This window comes from Tachyglossus aculeatus, chromosome 16, assembly GCF_015852505.1.
Source record: "Tachyglossus aculeatus isolate mTacAcu1 chromosome 16, mTacAcu1.pri, whole genome shotgun sequence".
In the NCBI taxonomy this organism is placed as follows: Eukaryota; Metazoa; Chordata; class Mammalia; order Monotremata; family Tachyglossidae; genus Tachyglossus; species Tachyglossus aculeatus.
Genome location: NC_052081.1, coordinates 37,443,701 through 37,464,210, shown reverse-complemented (window position 1 = coordinate 37,464,210; position 20,510 = coordinate 37,443,701).

Below are 20,510 nucleotides of genomic sequence, written 5' to 3'. Positions count from 1 at the left end.
TTCATTGCCACGGTCTAGGAAAGGAGGGCTTCTGAGGAAACCTGGTTCCCTGCCCTTAGCCTCCTAATAGTAACGGTATTTGTTAAACACTTACTTTGTGCTGAGCACTGTACAAAGCACTGCTCTGAAGTAGATATGACGATCAGGTCAGGCAAAGTACCTGTCCCATAGAGGTTCACAACCTAAGCCTCCACCATCAATCAATCAATCAAATTTACTGAGTGCTTACTTTGTGCAGAGCATAGTACTAAGCACTTGGGAGAGTACAATATAATGTGAAAGAGAGTCCCCCTATAGCACAGGCACTGTCCACAGGTTTGCCCATTTCCATTTCACTTTTTCACAATATACGAATGGAGCTTTCAGATCCAATCCCCTTTGGGTCTCCAACACTATACAGTTGACTTAGGAGCACAGTTGAGGCAGTGTCCATGGTCACGAGCCACACCTGGCTTCCCACTGGAGAGCCCAGTAAATGGCACAGTGGATGGGAGTGTACAAACTGGATAAAGGCCCAGCGGGGTCTGCCACAAACCTGTTCCTCAGCCGCACACCACAGCTGGACCCTAGACGGCCATCTCACAGTACGTGTTGTTGGCTACAGGAGGCCTGGGAAGGAGAATAAGTTTTGTTCAGGACAAGCCTTCACCATCAATCAATCAAATTTATTGAGTGTTTACTGCATGCAGAGCATAGTACTAAGCGCTTGGGAGAGTGCAATATAACAGAGTTGGTAGACACATTCCACAGTCTAGCAGAGGAGACATTAATATAAATAAATTCTCTACTATTGAAAAACAACTGCAGTGCACTTCCTGTTAATAGGAAACCTCATTATTATTATTATCAAATGCTGTTGAGTCAGTTCTGATTCATGGCGACTCTATGGATACATTTTCCCCAGGATGTCCTATCTTCTGCCATAATCCATAATCTTGCTAAAGGTTCTTCTTTTATCATTATTATGGTTTCTATACATACATCCAGCTGCTGGTCTACCTCTTCCACATTTTCCCTGGACTTTTCCTAGCATTAGTGTCTTCTTTGGAGAATTAGTCCTCCTGATGATGTGTCCAAAATATGCTAATCTAAGTCGAGTCATTTGGCCTTTGAAAGACCACCCTGGCTTAATTTGCTCCAAAACCCATTTGTTTGTTTTTGGAGCAATCAATGGTATTTGCAAAACCTTTTCATACCTCTAGTAAATTTCATGGCCAGAGGCTCCTTTTAGAGTACTGTATATTTAATATACAATTATATATTACTATATAAATATATGTGTATTATATTTATATATATATATAATATAAAATAATTCCATAGTGACATTCTCATTTTCCAGAGGCTGGAAACTGAAGAACAGAGAGGTTGAATGATTCCTCTAAGGTTACCAAGCAAATCAGCCTAAACGTTGAGGCTGGAACACATAACCCCGGAGTTACTAATCTATTTTAAGCACCCCCTGAGCTATGCAGTCCCTTAGGGATGCCAATACAGCCCAATAAATCAGAATGCATTCACTCTTCCAGAATCTCAATGAAGAAGGATGGCGGTCCTGTAAACAGAGGGTATAATAATAATGGTATTTGTTAAGCACTACTTTGTGCCAGGGCACTGCACTATCTCGGCCATGTTCAGATGGAACTTTCCAGATCCGTCTTCCCACTCTTGGCCTCCTCACTGCAGCATGGGGGCATGCCCCTCCTTAGAAGAACGTGCCCTCCTCCCTCTTTTCCTTTCTGTTTCCCTTCTTTCCCCCCAAGATCAGTCCCAGGTGTTGTCTTAAGGGAAAAGGACAAAGCTAGGAGGTGGATCGTTCTCACCCCTACTGTCCCTGCTCTTGAAGCACTTAGAATGTGCTGCTCTAAAGTGGTTGCTCAATATACACTGCTACTCTAACTACCACTGGAGGGCAGCTCAGCTGCCCCAATCAGACATTCCCCAGGAACTACAGCATGTCAGGCATGACAGTGGATGTCACTGGGAACACTATGACAAGCCACTTGCCCTCTTGGAGCTTTCATTTTCCTACCTGAGGCAATCCAAAAAAAATCGGTGTTTCCATTCCTGAGGATGGAAACTTCTCAGGGTGGCTACTGGATAGACAGATGCTCATGATGTCAGATGCATTAGGCTGGGCATGCAGCAGAGCATAATGAAGTCATAAATGCCATTTGGCAGAGCTCCAAACCAGTCCACCCTGAGCCCCCACACACTTGCTCCTAAGCTTTTGCATCCCCTTTCCAGGTCTCTGTAAACTCAGGCCAGGTGTAGAATCACCGCATGAAAAAGGGGAGGACAATTGGTTGCTGGGAAGCAATGTGGTCTACTGGAAGGAGCAAGGATCTGGGAGCCAGAGGACCTGGGTTCTAATTCTAGCTCTGCCACTTGCTGACTTTGTGACTTTGGGTGAGACACAACTTCTCTGCAGCTTAGTTTCCTCATCTGTAAATGGAAGTCAATACTTGTTCTCCCTCCTCCTTAGATTGTGAGCCCATTGAGAGACAGGGACTGCATCTGACCTGATTATCTTGTATCTACCCCAGTGTTTAGTACAGCGCTTGACACATAATAAGAACTTAACAAATGCCACCATTAGAGTAAAAATACTGCGCATAAAAGTATCCAAACTGAACAGGAGACAGAGTAGCTAAAAACTGCACTGCCAATGTAAAACCAGGCAAATGGCCACGCTAGAACTTGAAATAAGATTGTGTTTCCTAGAATAAGACCTAGGAAACAGTGGCAGTTGAACAGATTGAGAAAACAACATCATCACAGAAAAATGGAATGTGGATCCCTGTTCACTGATCTGATCGGAGACCTCCCAATTTGCTTCCCGCCTGAGGAAAAAAAATAATAGTTTGAAAATAATTTTCCATCGAACTTGGAGTTAGTATGGGACTTTGGGCCAGTAGCAATCAGAAATGACATTACATATATTACAGACTAAACTGTAAGTTCCTTGTGGCCAGGGAATGTGTCTACCAACTCTGTTATGTTGTACTCTCCCAATCAAGTGCTCTGCATACAGTAAGTGCTCAATAAATATGATTGAATGATTATACTATCAATTGTGGGCAGAGAATGTGTCTACTTACTCTCTTATATTGTACTTTCCCAAGCACTTAGTACAGTGCTCTGCACAGAGTAAGCACTCGGTAAATACCATTGATTGATTGATTAATTAATGTTCCTTCAGTTTTCTGTGGTATATCGATTACCAAACAGAGGGAATTACAGAGGAGAGACGACCCTGAGCATATACCCCTTAGGGCACGGAAGGAAAAATATGGCCACTCTGGAAATTGTGTTCCTGATATTAAAGAAACTCCTTTGTCTTGGGAGAAAGAATGCAAAATCCCTGTCTAATCTTTGAACTTGGCTTCTGCCCTATTGGGAATTGTCCTGACCCCAGTTTCCCACTCTTCACCTGGTAGGAAAGATGTGAACAGTATCCCGTTCCACTTCCCTCTTTAAGGTGGAGGGAGTGGGTTTGAACGGTAACCCCCACTGAGAAATCTGGATATCAGGTCCAGGTGCTCACCAGACCTGCCTCTGCTGGCTGAGGGGGAAGAAGTTAAGGAGAGGGCAGAACAGTGAGGTAACCACAAGGCCTTTAGCCCTCCAATTTCATTCAACAGCTAATTGAGGGCTTGGTGGGTGGGGTGAGCCCTAAGGGCAAATACTGAGTTGTGGCCCCTCGTCTAAATTTGAAGTCCTGCTTCACCCCCAAAACCAATGGGAAGTGCAGAATCCTTAGATCTTTTTGAAAATGACCTCCAGGCATTAAGAGTCATTAAGTGACAAGAAGCACTGAGCACTGGGGGTTGTCTGACTCAGACCTCAAAGGAGAGTGCAGGAAATGTTCAGCTTGACTTCTTGTGCCTTCCCTTGCTCAATTCCCACAGTGGGGGCCAAGGCCTGGACAGTCCATAGACTCTGAACTCTCCACTTCCTAGAGCAAGAGTTCAGGACTGGGAGGAGATGGATCTGCAGCCCCAAAGGTATAGGATGAACAGCAGCAGCTGCTGCACTGATGTGCTGCTCTTGTGCTCTGCTTCTGGACTGCTGACCTGCTTTGCTGCTGCTGCTGCTGCTGCTGCTGCAACAACAGAAACCCTAACCAGGCTCAGGTCAACCTATGGACTGGGTAATACCAGTATCAATAATCCCACCCCCATGTGAAAGCATAAGCCGAAACATATTAGCTTCTTTCCCTCTAGACTGTAAACTTGTTTTGGGCAGGGAAACTGTCTACCAACATTGTTGCATTGTTTTCTCCCAAGCTCCTAGTATAATGCTAGGCACACAATAAACACTCAATAAATATGATTGATTGATTTGTCTCCCTAGCTGGGGCTATAGCATCTAGCATCCCTAGATTTTCCCCTCTAAGCGAGTCAGTGGCAGGAGGAAAAGACAGTGAAGAGGCAGGCCTGGTAGCTGCAACTCTGCCTGAATAATAATAATAATAATTGTTAAGTCCTTACTCTGTGCCAAGGACTGTGCCCTGGGGTAGACACAAGATAATCAGGTCAGAAACAATCCCTGTCCCAAATGGGGCTCACAGTCTAAGTAGGAGAGAGAATGAGCATTTAATCCCCATTTACAGAGAAAAGTGAAGGACAGAGCTGTGGAGTAATTTGCCCAAGATCAGCCAGCGGGCAAGGGGCAGTGCTGGAATTGGAACCCAGGGCGTCTAATTCCCGAGTCCGGGTTCTTTCCACAAGCCACAATGTTTCCCATTTGTGTAGGTATTGTTGGCCCTGAAGAACCACAGGAACCCTGTGCATAAGCACATATGCACTGCAGGAGCACAGCCCAACCAGCCTCCTCACACCCAGCTGGGTGTCAGGCCTGGCGGGGTCAAGTTTGGCCATTCAGAAAGGCCTTGGCCCTTCCTGTCCCCTAGTGGAAAAACCTCTTCCTAGTGGAAAAGCCTGGCTCTTACTCAGCACCTTTAAGCCACCCAAATTTCACTAAACACAAACGGATCTGAGGCAAATGAGGTCAGAACAGGGAAAAGATATAGTCCCAAGAAACTGAGGGCTCCCAGCCATTCCTAAAACTTCACCTCCATCCTATCTAAATTTCCCTGTCCACTGTGGCCCAGAGTTGGCTCCCAGGAGACATAAAAGACTGTTCCTTGTTTATTCCCGGGCAAATGGGTTTTCAAACTTTAAAATCCCCATCAAAAACCAATTTCACCCCAACATTCAGGGGAGCTAGCTGCAAATAGCCCAGAGCCTCCCCTGAGGAAAAGATACTCCAGAGAGCACCAAAATCCCCAGATTCTAGGCTCCTCTCAGCTTCAGGAAGTCAGTTTTTCAGCCGCTCACCTCTTCAGTCAAACAACCAGTCAATAGGATTTACTGAGCACTTACTCTGTGCTGAGCACTATACTAAGCTCTTGGGAGAGGACAATAGAGTTAATAGGCATGATCCCTACCCTCAAGGAGCTCACAATCTAGGGTGGCGGGTCTGGGGGCCACGGGAATGGGGACTGAGGAGAGACAGACACTAAAATAAATTACAGGTGGGGGAAGCAACAATGTTTAAAGAATATGTACATAAGTGCTAAGCTGTGGGAGTGAGGGAACTGAGTACCCAAGTGCTTGGGTGACAAGGAAGTGCTGAAGTTATCAGTAGGGGGGAAGAAGAGGGGAGATGAGAGATTAATCAGGGAAGGCCTCCTGGAGGAGGTGTGATTTTGGAAAGGCTTTGAAGATGGGAAAGCAGTGATCGGCCAGATGTGAAACACAATAGAGTTAGTAGACATAGCCTAGTGGGAAAAGCACAGAACTGGGAATCAACAGATCCAGATTCTGGTCCTGCCTCTGCCTCCTGCCTGCTGCATGACCTTGGGTGAGCCACTTAACTTCTCTGTGCCTCAGTTTTCTCATCTATAAATTGGGGATAAAATACCTGTTCTTCCTCCCTGTGTGGGACGGATGGGGATCGGGTCAAATCGGATCATTTTATTTCCACCCCAGCATGCATCATAACGCTTGCTCATAGTAAGCACTTAATAAATACCATTATTATTAATAATTGTCCCTGCCCTCAAGGAGCTTTCAATCTAGATGGGGAGATGACATTAAAACAATTTGCAAAAAGGAAGAAGGAAAAAGGGATATGTATGAATGGGGTGTTAAATTATGGAGTATGTGAGGTACTTATAGAAATGCTATAGATGGTTGTAAGTACACAAGTGTCATTAAAAGTAGGAAAGAACTGGAGGGGTTTGTTTGCCCTTTTAGTCTGTGAGCCTCTCTTACACTGGGAGCCCTAAATGGGACAGGGACTGTGACCAACCTGATTTTTTATTGTATTTGTTAAGCGCTTACTATGTGCTTTACTAAGCCGTGGCATAGATACAAGATCATCAAGTTGGACACAGTCCCTGTTCCATGTGGGGCTCACAGTTTCAATCTCCATTTTACAGGTGAGGTAACTGAGGCACAGAGAAGTTATGTGTCTTGCCCAAGGTCACACAGCAGACAAGGGGTGGAGTAGAGACTCTGGAACACAGGTCCTTCTGACTCTCAGGCTCGTGCTCTATCCACTAGACCCCACTGCTTCTCTCTGATTATCTCCCCCAGTGCTCAGCACAGTGCTTGGCAATTAGTAGTGGAGAAGCAGCATGGCTCAATGGAAAGAGTATGGGCTTTGGAGTCAGAGGTCATGGGTTCAAATCCCAGCCCCTCCAATTGTCAGCTCTGTGACTTTGGACAAGTCACTTAACTTCTCTGTGCCTCAGTTACCTCATCTGTAAAATGGGGATGAAGACCGTGAGCCCCCCGTGGGACAATCTGATCACCTTGTAACCTCCACAGTGCTTAGAACAGTGCTTTGCACATAGTAAGCACTTAATAAATGCCATCATTATTATTATTATTCTCTGTGCCTCAGTTACCTCATCTGTAAAACAGGGATGAAGACTGTGAGCCCCATGTGGGACAACCTGATCACCTTGTAACCTCCCCAGCACTTAGAACAGTGCTTTGCACATAGTAAGAGCTTAATAAATGCCATCATCATTATTATTATTATTCTCTGTGCCTCAGTTACCTCATCTGTAAAATGGGGATGAAGACTGTGAGCCCCCAGTGGGACTACCTGATCACCTTGTAACCTCCCCAGCACTTAGAACAGTGCTTTGCACATAGTAAGCACTTAATAAATGCCATCATTATTATTAGTAGTAGTAAGTGCTTAACAAATGATTATTATTATTGTTTGTTTTTAATGCCATAATCTCAGTACTCTGCATACTGGTAACAGAGGGTGGGCATGCACACTCTGGGCCACCCTGGCCCTTCAGTTGCCTGTGGTTGCCAGAGTGAAACTGTGAGTAAAAGCCCATCCAGATGGCTGCACCTGCAAAGAACTGTACCCTCGAGTAACCCCTCTACTAAACGGCACCAGCAAATTGGGTAATTACTGACTGGGTTCAAATATTTGCAGCCAAACGCTGGCACCTGCAAGGAAGAGAGTGTGAAGTCATTAGACTGCAGTTTCAGCAGCAGCACAACTGATGCCCCTCAACTCAGCTGTGGAAATGGAGCCCTGCCGTCAGACCCTGAGAAAATATTCCCTGGCCCATTACTGTCTCATTCATTCATTCAGTTGTATTTATTGAGCACTTACTGTGTCCAGAGTACTGTATTAAGCACTTGGGAGACTACAAAATAATAATAAACAGACACATTCTCTGACCACAAAGAGCTTACAGTCTAGAGGGGAAATGGACATTAGAAATAAATTATAGATATGTACATAAGTGCTTTGGAGTTGGGCGGCAGAATGAATAAAGAAATCAAGTCAGGGTGGTGCAAAAGGGAGTGGGAGAAGAGGAAAGGAGGACTTAGTCATGGAAGGTCTCTTGGAGGAGATGTGACTTCAATAAGCCTTTGAAGGTGGGGAGAGTAAGTGGGGTGTCTCACTTCAGTGCTGAAATTAGAGAAGCAACCTGGCCTAGTGGATAGACTGCGGGCCTGAGAGGCAGAAGGATCTGGGCTTTTTTCCTGACTCCACCACTTGTCTGCTGTGTGACCTTAGACAAGTCACTTAACTTCTCTGTGCCTCAATTTCCTCATCTGTAAAATGGGGATTAATACTGTGAGCCCCATGTAGGACATAGACTGTGTCCAACCTGATTGGCTTGTATCTATCCCAGTACTTAGTATGGTGTCTGGCACATAGTAACAAATACCATTAAAAAGTTTAAAAAAGGTATACCTTAAATGCCATTCTGGTAGCAGTGGAGAGCTGGTTTTCCAGAGAGGGGGAGATCATGATGACTGTGGTGGACAGTGGGTTTTCTGGGTGGGTGGGGAAAATAATAATTAATAATTATGGTATTTGTTAAGCACTTACTATGTGCCAGGCACTGTACTAAGCACTGGAGGGAGGACTGCCATCTCCCCCAGCCTTCCCCCAAACCTTCCCAGAAAAACAGTTCTGGGGCTTTTTCCTTAATCAGACCCAAGTTCTGGCTTACTTCTTGTCTCACTGCCTCACCCCCATCCCAGAAATAATAATAATAATAATAATGGTATTTGCTAGGCAATTATTATGTGCCAGGCACTGTTCTAAGTGCTGGAGTAGATAGAAGATAGTCAAGTTTGACACAGTCCCTGTCCAGCTCTGAGCCCTACGTGGGACAACCTGATTGCCTTGTATCTACCTCAGCACTTAGAACAGAGCTTGGCATATAGTAAGCGCTTAACAAATGCCATAATTATTATAGGGCTCCCAGTCTTGAGTCCCATTTTATAGATGAGGGAACTGAGGCCCAGGGAAGTTGTGACTGCACAAGGCCACACAGCAGACAAGTGGCAAAACCAGAATTAGAACCCAGGTCCTTCTGATTCCCAGGCCACACTGCTTTTATAACAACTGGTCTTATCCTCTGGATTCCCTGCAGAAAGAGGGTCCGTGTCTGCTGTGATGTATGGTGGGGTGGGGCGACTAGTGCAGCCTCATCTCAAGTCAGCACCATTTATAGGAGCTGTAAGAGGCCTTTTCCACAGAGCTAAACTGAGGGCTTGGGTTCATTTGAGCCAAACACTGGCTTCTGGGGATGAGGGAGAGGGGGTTTGCCCTCCTGGGTGAGGGGCCTCCTGCCAGCTGGACGGCCAGCACAGTCCCAGGACTCTGGAGGCGATGGCTGCCAGATAATAGAAAAGAAAAGGAAAGTAGGTGCTCCTTACGTCTGGGTTGGTGGTAACTTGATGACTCTAACATTTAGAAGAAAGGAGCAACCCTACCCTAAGCCCTTATCATTGGGGCATCAGGAATCCCTAGGGGAGGTGATAAAAACAGAAAAAAAAAAGTAGTCCTTAAGAGTGCACCTGAGACTTTGAACCACCCATTTAGGATGAGGTTTATGTGGGGTCCAATGAATTAAAGAGTGCAAGACAAGACTGAGCCTATTAGCTTTACCTACTTTGCCAGAAATAAGGGGCCAATCACTGCAATGAACTGTCTAGTGAACACAGGGAAAGCCTCTATTTCACCTACAGGTGTGGGGTCGGGAGCGGTGGAAATAAGAAGCAGGGAGCAGGGGTCTGAGCAGCTGGCAGGCCTAGAAGAAAGAGATCTGGGAGTGAATAAAAACAGTTATCCAGATCACTTAAACCCAAAGCCGACTTTGGCCTGAATCATCCAAGTTATTCAGCTGAAGAAAGTTTCTGGGAGGGCTTTGTCAAATGGCCTGGATAATAAGACATCTAGCTTCCTGACAGCAAGTGACACATGACCACTTCTAGTCTAAGTAGATAAATGGAAGTCCTTGCTTCATCCCCTCTGCACCCCCTCCCTGACTCATTTTGCCCTCCCCAGTTCCCTTCCCTCATCCCAAATTTACCTCTCCCCTGTGACCTAAACCATAGCTTTGCAATTCTTTAAACTTTTCAATTTTTGAACAGTTGCTATTGCTGCTGCCACCACCATCATTATCATTAACGGTATTTATTTATTTTTTAATGCTATTTGTTAAGCGCTTACTATGTCAAACACTGTGCCAAGTGCTGGGTTAGGTACAACTGTACAAGTTAATTAGGTCAGACACAGTCCCTGTCCCTCATGGGGCTCCCAGTCTAAGTAGGAGGGAGAAAAAGGATGGACCATTGGTCTGTCTAAGCAATAGCATTGCTTGTGTTCTTACTCCTTAACTTCCCAGGAAGAGTGGAGAGAACTAGCTTGGAATGAGTACTCTGCCCTCATGCTCTTTTCTCCCCTGTCCCGCTAAACCCAAGCCCACACTCTGAACTAGGCCCACTCTCTGCTACACACCACATGCAGGGAATGTGTCTGTTCATTGTCATACTGTACTATCCCAAGTGCTTAGTACAGTGCTCTATACATAGTAAGCACTCAATAAAGAAAATGGACTGACTGACTTCCCTGACTAACCTCTCACCTCCCCACCCTAGTCTCCCACCTTTCTGCATCACCTACAAATTTGTGTCCATACCCTTTTAAGCATTTTGATATTCACCCTTCTCCCACCCCCAGAGAACTTATGTACTTAGCCCTATTCTCTGTTGCATCCCCATATGTAATTTACTTTATTTTCTTTCTCCCCTGCTAGATTGTAAGCTTCTTGTGAACTGAAGTTTTGTCTTTCAACTATACTGCACCCTCCCAAGTGCTTAGTACAGTCAGGCAATCGCATTTATTGAGTGCTTACTGTGTGCAGAGCACTACATTAAGCACTTGGGAGAGTAGAATAGAACAATAAACAGACACATTCCCTGTCCACAACAGTGCTCTGCACACTGTAAGTACTCAGGAAATACCATTGATTAATTGATCCAAGGGCAAAGAGTCTCACTTGTGGTCACTAATAAATCTCTTTTCTCCCTCCTGCCCCCGCAGGGAAATAGCATGGCATAGCGATAGAGCATGGGTTTGGAAGTCAGAAGGACCTGAGTTCTAATCTGTCTAATTCTGTCTCTGCCACTTGTCTGCTGTGTGACCTTGGGTAAACCATTTAATCTCTCTGTGCCTCAGTTACCTCATCTATAAAATGGGTGTTAAAACTGTGACTCACACATGGGACATGGACTGTGTCCAAACTAATTAGTTTGTATCTACCCAGAGCGTAATACAGTGCCTGGTTTAACAAATATCATTAAAAAAAGAGATTCAATTAATTGCATTTACTGAGTGCTTACTTTGTGCAGAGCACTGTACCAAGGTAATGGGTTCTAATCCCAGCTCTGCCACTTGTCTGCTGTGTGACCTTGGGCAAGTTACTTCACTTGTAAGACAGGAAGGTTGGGAAAGTCAGGGGAAGGAGAGAGTTTGGGAGGGAAGACAAGAAATTCAGTTTTGGACAAGTTGAGTTTGAGGTGATCGTGAGACACCCAAGTAGTAATGTCCCGAAGGCTGGAAGAAATCCAAGACTGCGAATGGTGGGAGCTGCAAGTGAAGGTCAGATCTTGGGTCCCTGGATCAAGATGGCTGCTAATGGTAAGGCTATAGCTAGGACAGGAAATATTTTACAGCCTACAGAAATAGTTCACTCCACACTGCTTCAAGAGCCATACTGCTTCAGTAGCCTCCCTCCATTAAAGTCCTCTCTGGGCCTGTAAGATGCTTTAGTTTATCATTAAAAATAAGTGACAAGTTGGGTCAGACCAACTCAGTAGACTGTCTCTCCAATAATAACAAAGGAGCAAAGGAGCTTGGAGAAAGTGTGATGTTTGCCCTCCTTGTCATTTACCCTCATTGTCAGTCTATCCACTTCTACTATTTATTGTGTACAGAGCATTATACTAAGCCTTGGGAAAATACAATAGAATTAGAAGATATGATCTTTGCCCACAAGAAGCTTACAGTCTAGTAGGGGGACTAGGAGGGAGCTAAGAGTCTAATCCTTAAGAAAGTAACTTCTTACATGCCCAGTTTCCCACCCCTTAATGTCATCCACGAATCTATCCAATCCTTCTTGAGCCTTCTAGCATTTGTAACTTTTCCTTCACAAACATCCCTAGCTTTTCTCCTTAGTCACTCGTTATGGGGCTTACTGTCCACAGATGTAACTAACCTCAACTGGAAAACACTGATGCTTTTTGTCTGCACAATTTACTAGAGAAACAAATTCCATCAATATATCGGTACCTCAGCTGAGCTTTAGGGGGAGAACAGAGTTTGTGGAATTTGGGGAAGAACAATTTCTCAATTGCCCTGCCCCACACTTTGTGATTTGAAAGACTTGAATCATGTTCTCCTTCCACTGTCAGCTCCCTGTGGTTTAGAAACTGTGTCCAACCTGACTAACTTTATATCTCCCCCAGTGCTTGGCACATACTAAGCACTTCCCAAATACCACATTTATTATTGTTATTATTACTATTATGTCCCCTTTCAGCCTCTGTCTTTCCATTCTGAAAATCTTGCCGAAGCTGCTCCAACCCCCTCATCCTAGAATTGCTCTTCTTTGTACCTTCTCTAACTCTGTTAGGTTTCTCCTAAGACAAGGCAACGGGAAGTGTCTGAAGTCGATTTCCTCATTCCAGAACTCTATCCAGTGGCCAAACTCGGCTTTCTGATTCATTCGGTATCCTTCCAGGTGCAATGCAGAACTTCGCTGCTGACACTTGGATCTGAGATCTGCAAGATCAAAAATCAACCGGAGAACAGTGAGTGGTTTCCAGCTCCAGTTATGCTTCAGGAGCAAGCTTCAACCCAAAACAGCAGCGAAAGTAAAAATGAAAGCGCAAGAAGAAAGACTTGGCTCTGAGACAAGAGTGGTTCCAGGCTCCTCCAGGGAGTCCCCACGGCAGGCCTTGTCCAGACGAGAGAGAAGAAAAACGGGCTATTGTCCATAGCTGCAGGTGCTTGAGGGAAGCTTGGGGAGCAAAGGGGGTTTGCTTGTTACTGACTTTCCCACTCTTCAGTCCTGACCTTTTGTGCTGCAGAAAGTAGTGCCGTTCCCCTCGGCCCCATCCCTCTTGCCGGTCGTTTGTCTTCAAATTTCACGGCTTCCCAGAGTCCCGGAGCAGTTGTGATTTTTTTTTTCCTGGTCACTTAACAGTTTCATGGAGAGCCTCTTCGTGGGGCATCGGGTTTCATTCCCGAGGGCTTTGTTCTGAATGAAGTTCATGGTTGGGAGAATCCTACTGCGTGTTCCCTATTGGGAGTGAGTGGTCAGTACTGGGAGAGGGGGACCATCCTTGGGAGATGAGAGGAATGATCCTAGAGCCGGGCAAGGGGTCTCAGAGGGTTTCAAGCTGCTGGATCAGACGTGCTGGAGAAAGCCAGCCGCTCAAGAGGAACAGACTGCTGCTGGAAAATGGGATGAGAGTTCAGGGGAGGGGGACACCCGCTAGATTGACAGCTCCTTGAGGGCAGGGATCATGTTTAGTTACTCTGCTCTACTCTCCCAAACAATGAATCAATCAATCACATTTATTGAGTGCTTATACTAAGCACTTGGGAAAGTACAAATCAATAGATCATGTCTCCCTTCCCATAAGGAGTTTACAGTCTAAAGGAGGAGCTTACATCTTAGCAGGTGCTCAATAAATACCATTGATTGATTAATTGATTGGTCAAAGCTCCCCAGTCATCAGTTCTCCACACTCACACCTAGGGCTTCCCAGCATGGAGTGTTACTACACACTTAAGATGGGAAGGTCTTCATCAAATCCCAGAGAGCCCAAACTTCTGCAGCTGCCCTTTAATCTAATGGACTCTCCCAAGTGCTTAGTACAGTACAGAAGAGTCATAACAGGCTGTGGCCCCCATGTGTTTCAGCCACTGAAGCAGAATTTCTCCTTGGGAAGGAGCATAGCCTAGTAGAAAAAGCCCAGGACTGGAAGCCAGGAGACCTAGATTCTAATCCCAGCTCTGCCAGTTGTCTACTGTGTGACCTTGGGCAAATCACTTCACTGCTCTGTGCCTCTGTTTCCTCAATGGAGATGCAATACTTGTTCTCGCTCCTACTTAGACTATGAACCCCTGGTGAGACTGGGTCTGATCTAATTATCTTTTATCTACTCAGCATATAGTATAGTGGTTGGTCCATAGAAAGAGCTTACAGCTCCATCATTATTATTACATGGGGAGAGGCAGCTGATGACCTTAGCCCTCCTTTTGAGAGCTTAGAACAGTGCTCTGCACACAGTAAGCACTCAATAAATGTGATTGAATGAATGAGAGCACCCACAGAAAGCCCAGAGAGTCAGAGGCTCTGGAGGATAAAGTCAGCTGTCTCGCTTCATTCCCTGGGCTTTCTGCTGCCTCAAGATCTCTTGCCTGGCCCTTGTTCAGCTTGATCGATAGTGCAGGTGGGTCTGCCCAAGAATGGTTTGGTGAAAAGGGGATGGCTTTCAGATAGATAAATAATGATAGTATTTATTAAGCCCTTGCTATGTGCCAAGAACTGTGCTAAGCACAAGATACCCTGTCCCACATCAATCAATCATATTTATTGAGCACTTACTGTGTGCAGGGCACTGTACTAAGCACTTAAGAGAGTACAACTCAAAAATATAACAGACACATTCCCTGTCTACAATGAGTTTACAGTCTAGGGGACAAGCTTACAGTCTAGAGGGAGGCTCCTGGTCTAAGAGGGAGGGAGAAAAGGTATCAATCAATCAATCATTGGTATTTATTTGAGTAATTACTGCTTGCAGAGCCCTGTACTAAGCCCATTTTTATAGATGAGGAAACTGAGGTACAGATGAGTGATGTGATTTGCCCAAGGTCACATAGCAAAGCCAGTGGCAGAGCCAAGATTAATACTGATCATTGTGATATTTGTTAAGCACTTATTATGTGCCAAGCACTGTAGTAAGCAATGGTGTAGGTACAAGATAATCAGGTTGGACATAGTCCCAATCCCACATGGGGCTCACAGTCTAAGCAGGAGGGAAAGAAGGTATCTTTTTCCCATTTAAAGACAAGGAAACTGAGGTCTGAAAAAATGAAGTGACTTGCCCAGGGTCATGCAGCTGGCTGGTGGCAGAGACTGGTGGCAGAGACTGGACTAGAACCAAGTCTCCTGGTTCTCAGTTCCAAGCTTTTTCCAATAGGCCATGCTTCCTCCAGGCAGATAGCTGATGTGTCTCCTGAATTTGGGGAAGGAACAGCATCAGATTCCCTAGAACTGTAGGCTCTGGCTTCCTGCCTTTTGGAGAAACAAGGCTCAGATGTGAGGAGCTTGTTGTGAGGGAGGGGTCTGCTGTGCTGATCCAGAGGAGACTTGGAAAACGGGTCAAGAGAGATCCCCAAGCTAAGACCTCCTTGGAGATGTCTGGTTCCTTTAGTGTTTCTCAGAGCTCTGAGGATCTTGGACCTCCCTCAGGAAGCTTCCCAGTGGGGAAGGGACTCCTGGAAGTGTAAGAGGGAAAGGGGCAATGCAGAGAACTCTCCCAATTGGGGGCCTTCAAAAGCTGTTCCTGATTTATTGCTGCTCCAGCTCTTTAACTCCCTCTGGATACCCTGTTGCTGCTGGCCACTGGGGAGCAGGGCTGGTGGTTCCAGGTGCCCTGTCCCCGGAGTCCTGATGAGCGCAAACCTCTCCCCCGCCCTTCTGCCTGCCTTCTCGGGGCTTTCGGGGTGCCCGAGGCCGCTCTTCCCACTGCCTGCCATCACCCTGCCTTGTTACCCCTCCAACCAGATCACAATAAAGACTTGCACTCATTTGCTCTCTGTTCTCCTCCCTGTGTCATGGTCACATCAGCCCTTGCTGCCTGAGTGGCTCCTCGCTCTCCTACAGAATATCTGGGTTTCTGATTATTATTCCCCAGTCGAATGAGTTCACATTTTTCCAGCCTGGATCTCGGCTTGTTATTTCCTGATTCGGCTCCCACCCTCCCAGCACATTAGTGTTCTGACCTCCCCGGGGTTGGGGGCTGGGGGGAGTGGCACCTCCCAACACAGCACCAGCTCAGCCTGCAACTCCGGAGGACACCAGCCCCTAACCCAGGACTGTGGGGAATGGCCCATTGGCCAGGATAGGAGTGGGGGCCCTTTCCAATTTGTTCCTCAGGGTCTCTCCACTCTAGAGGGGACAAATGGACACAGCCAGCTCAACTAAGGCTCACTTGTGCCTCACTTTCCCCTGTCTGCTGGGATGGCCGTAATCAACTCTGGGGGGAGTGTGGAGGGCACTGCTTCTGAATGGCCAAAATGGCCACTGACTCCCGTTACCTTCCCTGCTCCACAAGCACAATCCTCTGCCTTTACCCCCTCCTCCCCTCCCTCTGCCCCCACACATAGTGACTGCCAGATTCAATCATTTTTTACTTCCGAGCATCTTTAAAATCCATCTCTCCCTCTCCCCACCCCACAGTCACCTCCTCTCTCTTTCCAGTCATCCCTCAGGTCACCCAGCTCCACCGACCACCCAAACCCTCTTTGTCTCTTCCCCCCTCCTCAGGCTCACGCCGCTCATTTCCACAACTCTCTGTCTTCCTTCTCCACCCTCCACTGCCTCCCCTATTCCATGTGCTCTTCTGGACAAGCCTGAAGCAGGTGGAATGGACAAACCTCCCTTGAGGCAAGCCAGTCTCATGAAGCTTGAAGCCCCCATTAGCAGCCCAGAGTGGCTGGGATTGGCCCTTCCTGCCCCAGCTGCTGCTGCTGCTAATAATAATATTAGTACTTGTTAAGCACTTACTATGTACCAAGCACTGTTCTAAGCACTGAGGTAGATACAAATTCATCAGGTTGGACACAGTCCCTGTCCCACGTGGTACTCACAGTCTTAATCCGCATTTTACAGGTGAGGTTACTGAGGGCCGGAGACGTGAAGTGATTTGTCCAAGGTCACACAGCAGACATGTGGCAGAGCCAGGATTAGAACCCAGGTACTTCTCTCTCGCAGGCCCATGCTCTTTCCACTAGGCCATGCTGCATCTATTCTGTTGAATTGTACTTCCCTAAGACGCTTCCCTCCAACCCCGTGCTTGATCCTGCTGATTGCAGGGAACAAAATCAGGATTGCATCAGACTTTCTTTTTGCCCCCCCACCCATGCCCCGAGTACCAGACTTGACATTTGACCTGGGTCCTGTGACTTGGTGGGCAGTTGGTGTTCCAGGCATCCGAACCAAGCAACAATAATCCCTCCTCTTCTGGTGTCAAGTGAGTGGGGAAACCCACAGTGCCACAGGAAGGGGAAAGAGAACATGATTGAGGGGCTCCCAGCTGCCCCTGGAGTGGAAGTGAAATGCAAGAACTTCCCGTTGGAAAGACGACAAGAGGTCTTGGGGTGGGGCTGGACTGTAAGCTCCTTGTGGGAAAGGAACATGTCTTCCAACTCTGTTGAATTGTACTCTCCCAAACACTTAGTACACTGTTCTACATACGGAAAGTACTCAGCCAGGCCTAATGGCACAGGCCCAGAAGTCAAAAGGGCCTGGGTTCTAATCCCAGCTCTGCCACTTGTCTGCTGTGTTACTTTGGACAAGTCATTTAATTTCTCTGGGCCTCAGTTACCTCATCTGCATAATGGGGATTAAGACTGTGAGCCCTCTATGGGACAGGGACTGTGTCCAACCTGATTAGCTTGTTTCTACCCCGGCGCTTAGTACAGTGTCTGGCACATAGCTAGCACTTAAATACCATTAAAAAAATATATCATTGATTGATTGATTGCTAGGACTGGCCCTTCCAGACTGACAGGACTTCTCACTTGCAAACCCAGGCCATTGCTCCTTGGAAATCAATCTATAATATTTAATGAGTGCTTACAGTGTGAGAGCACTCTACTAAACGTTTAGAAGAGTGTAGTACAGTAGAGTTAATAAACACCATCTCTACCCTCAAGGAGCCTCTAATCTAACCAAGGAGACAAGGATTGGATGCCAAAGAGAAAAGAGGGGAAAACAATATTCAGGATTTTATATTAACCCTCTCTCGCCCCCTTCAGACCTGACCATGAAAGGGGGAAAGGAAATAAGACCCCCTAGTCTCCCTTATGCCGCTATCAGACCCAGAAGAGGCAACATTTGCAGGTTCTCCCTTTCCAGAGGGGTATTCCCATCCCTTTTCCCCTTCACTCCACAGGTCCTAGACTGTGTCTAGCAGTTCTGTTGTACTTTCCCAAACACATAGTACAGTGCTGTGTGCACAGCAAGCACTCAATAAATATGATTGATTGACCGATTGATTGATCTTAGGCTGGACAACCGGCAGGTCCTACTAGATGAAAGACCCTGGCCTTGTCCCTGTCACCTGTTGGGGTCATAGGCCAGCTCATCCCTGAGGGCAAGCAAGTACCCCTCATTCTCCTCACCCACCCTTGCGAGCAGCTCACCTCCTTCAAGAGGCCTTCCCAGACTGAGCCCCTTCCTTCCTCTCCCCCTCATCCCCTTCTCCATCCCCCCATCTTACCTCCTTCCCTTCCCCACAGCACCTGTATATATGTATATATGTTTGTACATATTTATTACTCTATTTATTTATCTTACTTGTACATATCTATTCTATTTTATTTTGTTAATATGTTTGGTTTTGTTCTCTGTCTCCCCCTTCTAGACTGTGAGCCCACTGTTGGGAAGGGACTGTCTCTATATGTTGCCAACTTGTACTTCCCAAGCGCTTAGTACAGTGTTCTGCACACAGTAAGTGCTCAATAAATACGATTGATTGATTGATTGATTGATTGATTGGTATTCAGGTCCACCAGAGAGCCCATCCCTCACCAGTGGCCATAAATTCCACTCAACAGCCACCGGGAGGCTACCTCCTTGCTGGCATCTAAATGGTTCAGGGGTCCATTGAAAATTGCTCCAAAATCGGAGCCACCCCACATTAGATAGGCACAGGTGAAAGGCCCAAGATGTTGGGGTGACCTTAGTGCCATGGGTGGGAAGCAATTGATCAATTGTCTCCAGTGGGGACAGTGTCATGAGCAGTGTGTGTGTGTGTGTCTGTGTGTGAGTTGATCATATTCACTGAGCACTTACTGTTTGCAGAGCACTGTACTAAGCACTTGGGAAAGTACAATATAACAATAAACTGTCACATTCCCTGCCCACAACGAGCTTACATGTCATGGGTTCTAATCCTGGCTCCCCCACTTGTCAGCTGTGTGACTTTGGGCAAGTCACTTCACTTCTCTGTGCCTCAGTTACCTCATCTGTAAAATGGGAGTTAAGACTGTGAGCCCCACGTGGGACAACCTGATTACCTTGTATCCCCCTAGTGCTTCGAACAGTGCTTGGCATATAGTAAGCGCTTAACAAATACCATTATTATTATTATTATTCAATTGTATTTATTGAGCACTTACTGTGTGCACAGCACTGTACGAAGCACTTGGAAAGTACAATTTGGCAATATATAGAGACAGTCCCTACCCAACAACGGGCTCACAGTCTAGACAGTCTAGAGGGAGTGTGTGTCTGTGCGTGTTTGTGTATGAATTCCAAGCTGGAGGTTAGGGAAGCTGTACAGCCACCTTAGGTTAAGTTTATGCAACCTAGAGCCTAATCATTTTTTCCTTCTCTGCTCAGGCCTCCTCCTTAATCTCCCTCTGCAGCACTCCTTTGAAGTACATTAGTTGCTATGGAAATGCTGCTGGCATTGATTCGGGCAGAGTTTGGGGATGTCTGCCAGAGCAGCAGTATGGCCTAGTGGGCCTGTGAGTCAGAAGGACCTGGGTTCTAATCCTGGATCTGCCATTTGTCTGCTGTGTGACCTTGGGCAAGTCACAGCACTTCTTTCTGTCTCAGTTGTAAATGAGGATTAAAACTGTGGGCCCCATGTGGGACATGAGCTTTGTCCAACATGATTACTTTGCATCTATCCCAGCGCTTAGAACAGTGCCTGGCATACAGTAAGTGCTTAACAATTTCCAGAAAAAAAGAGATTATAAAATGGCTCGTTATTCACCCCCTCAGCCCCAAGTTGGGGAAACACAGGTCCATCAGTACTCACTACAGAAAGTACTTCTGGTGTGATAATAATAATAATAATAATGGCATTTATTAAGCGCTTACTATGTGCAAAGCACTGTTCTAAGCTCTGGGGAGGTTACAAGGTGATCAGGTTGTCCCACGGGGGACTCACAGTCTTCATCCCCATTTTACAGATGAGGTAACTGAGGCACAGAGAAGTTAAGTGACTTGCCCAAAGTCACACAGCTGACAGTTGGTGGAGCCGGGATTTGAACCCATGACCTCTGACTCCAAAGCCCATGCTCTTTCCATTGAACCACGCTGCTTCTCTAAGCCCAAAGGATAGTGGGAAATTGCCCTTACTCTAGAAAGGGGACATTAAGTTCCCATGGCAAGGTCTGTGTTGACCAATTCCCCCAATCCATCCACTCACTCATGCAAAATGCCATCAGCCCATTGCTCCCCAATCAATCAATCAATCGTATTTATTGAGCGCCTACTGTGTGCAGGGCACTGTACTAAGCGCTTGGGAAGTACAAGTTGGCAACATATAGAGACAGTCCCTACCCAACAGTGGGCTCACAGTCCCCAGATCCCAGGTCTCCAGCCACTCAGGGGAAGCCCCCACTCCAGGTGGCCA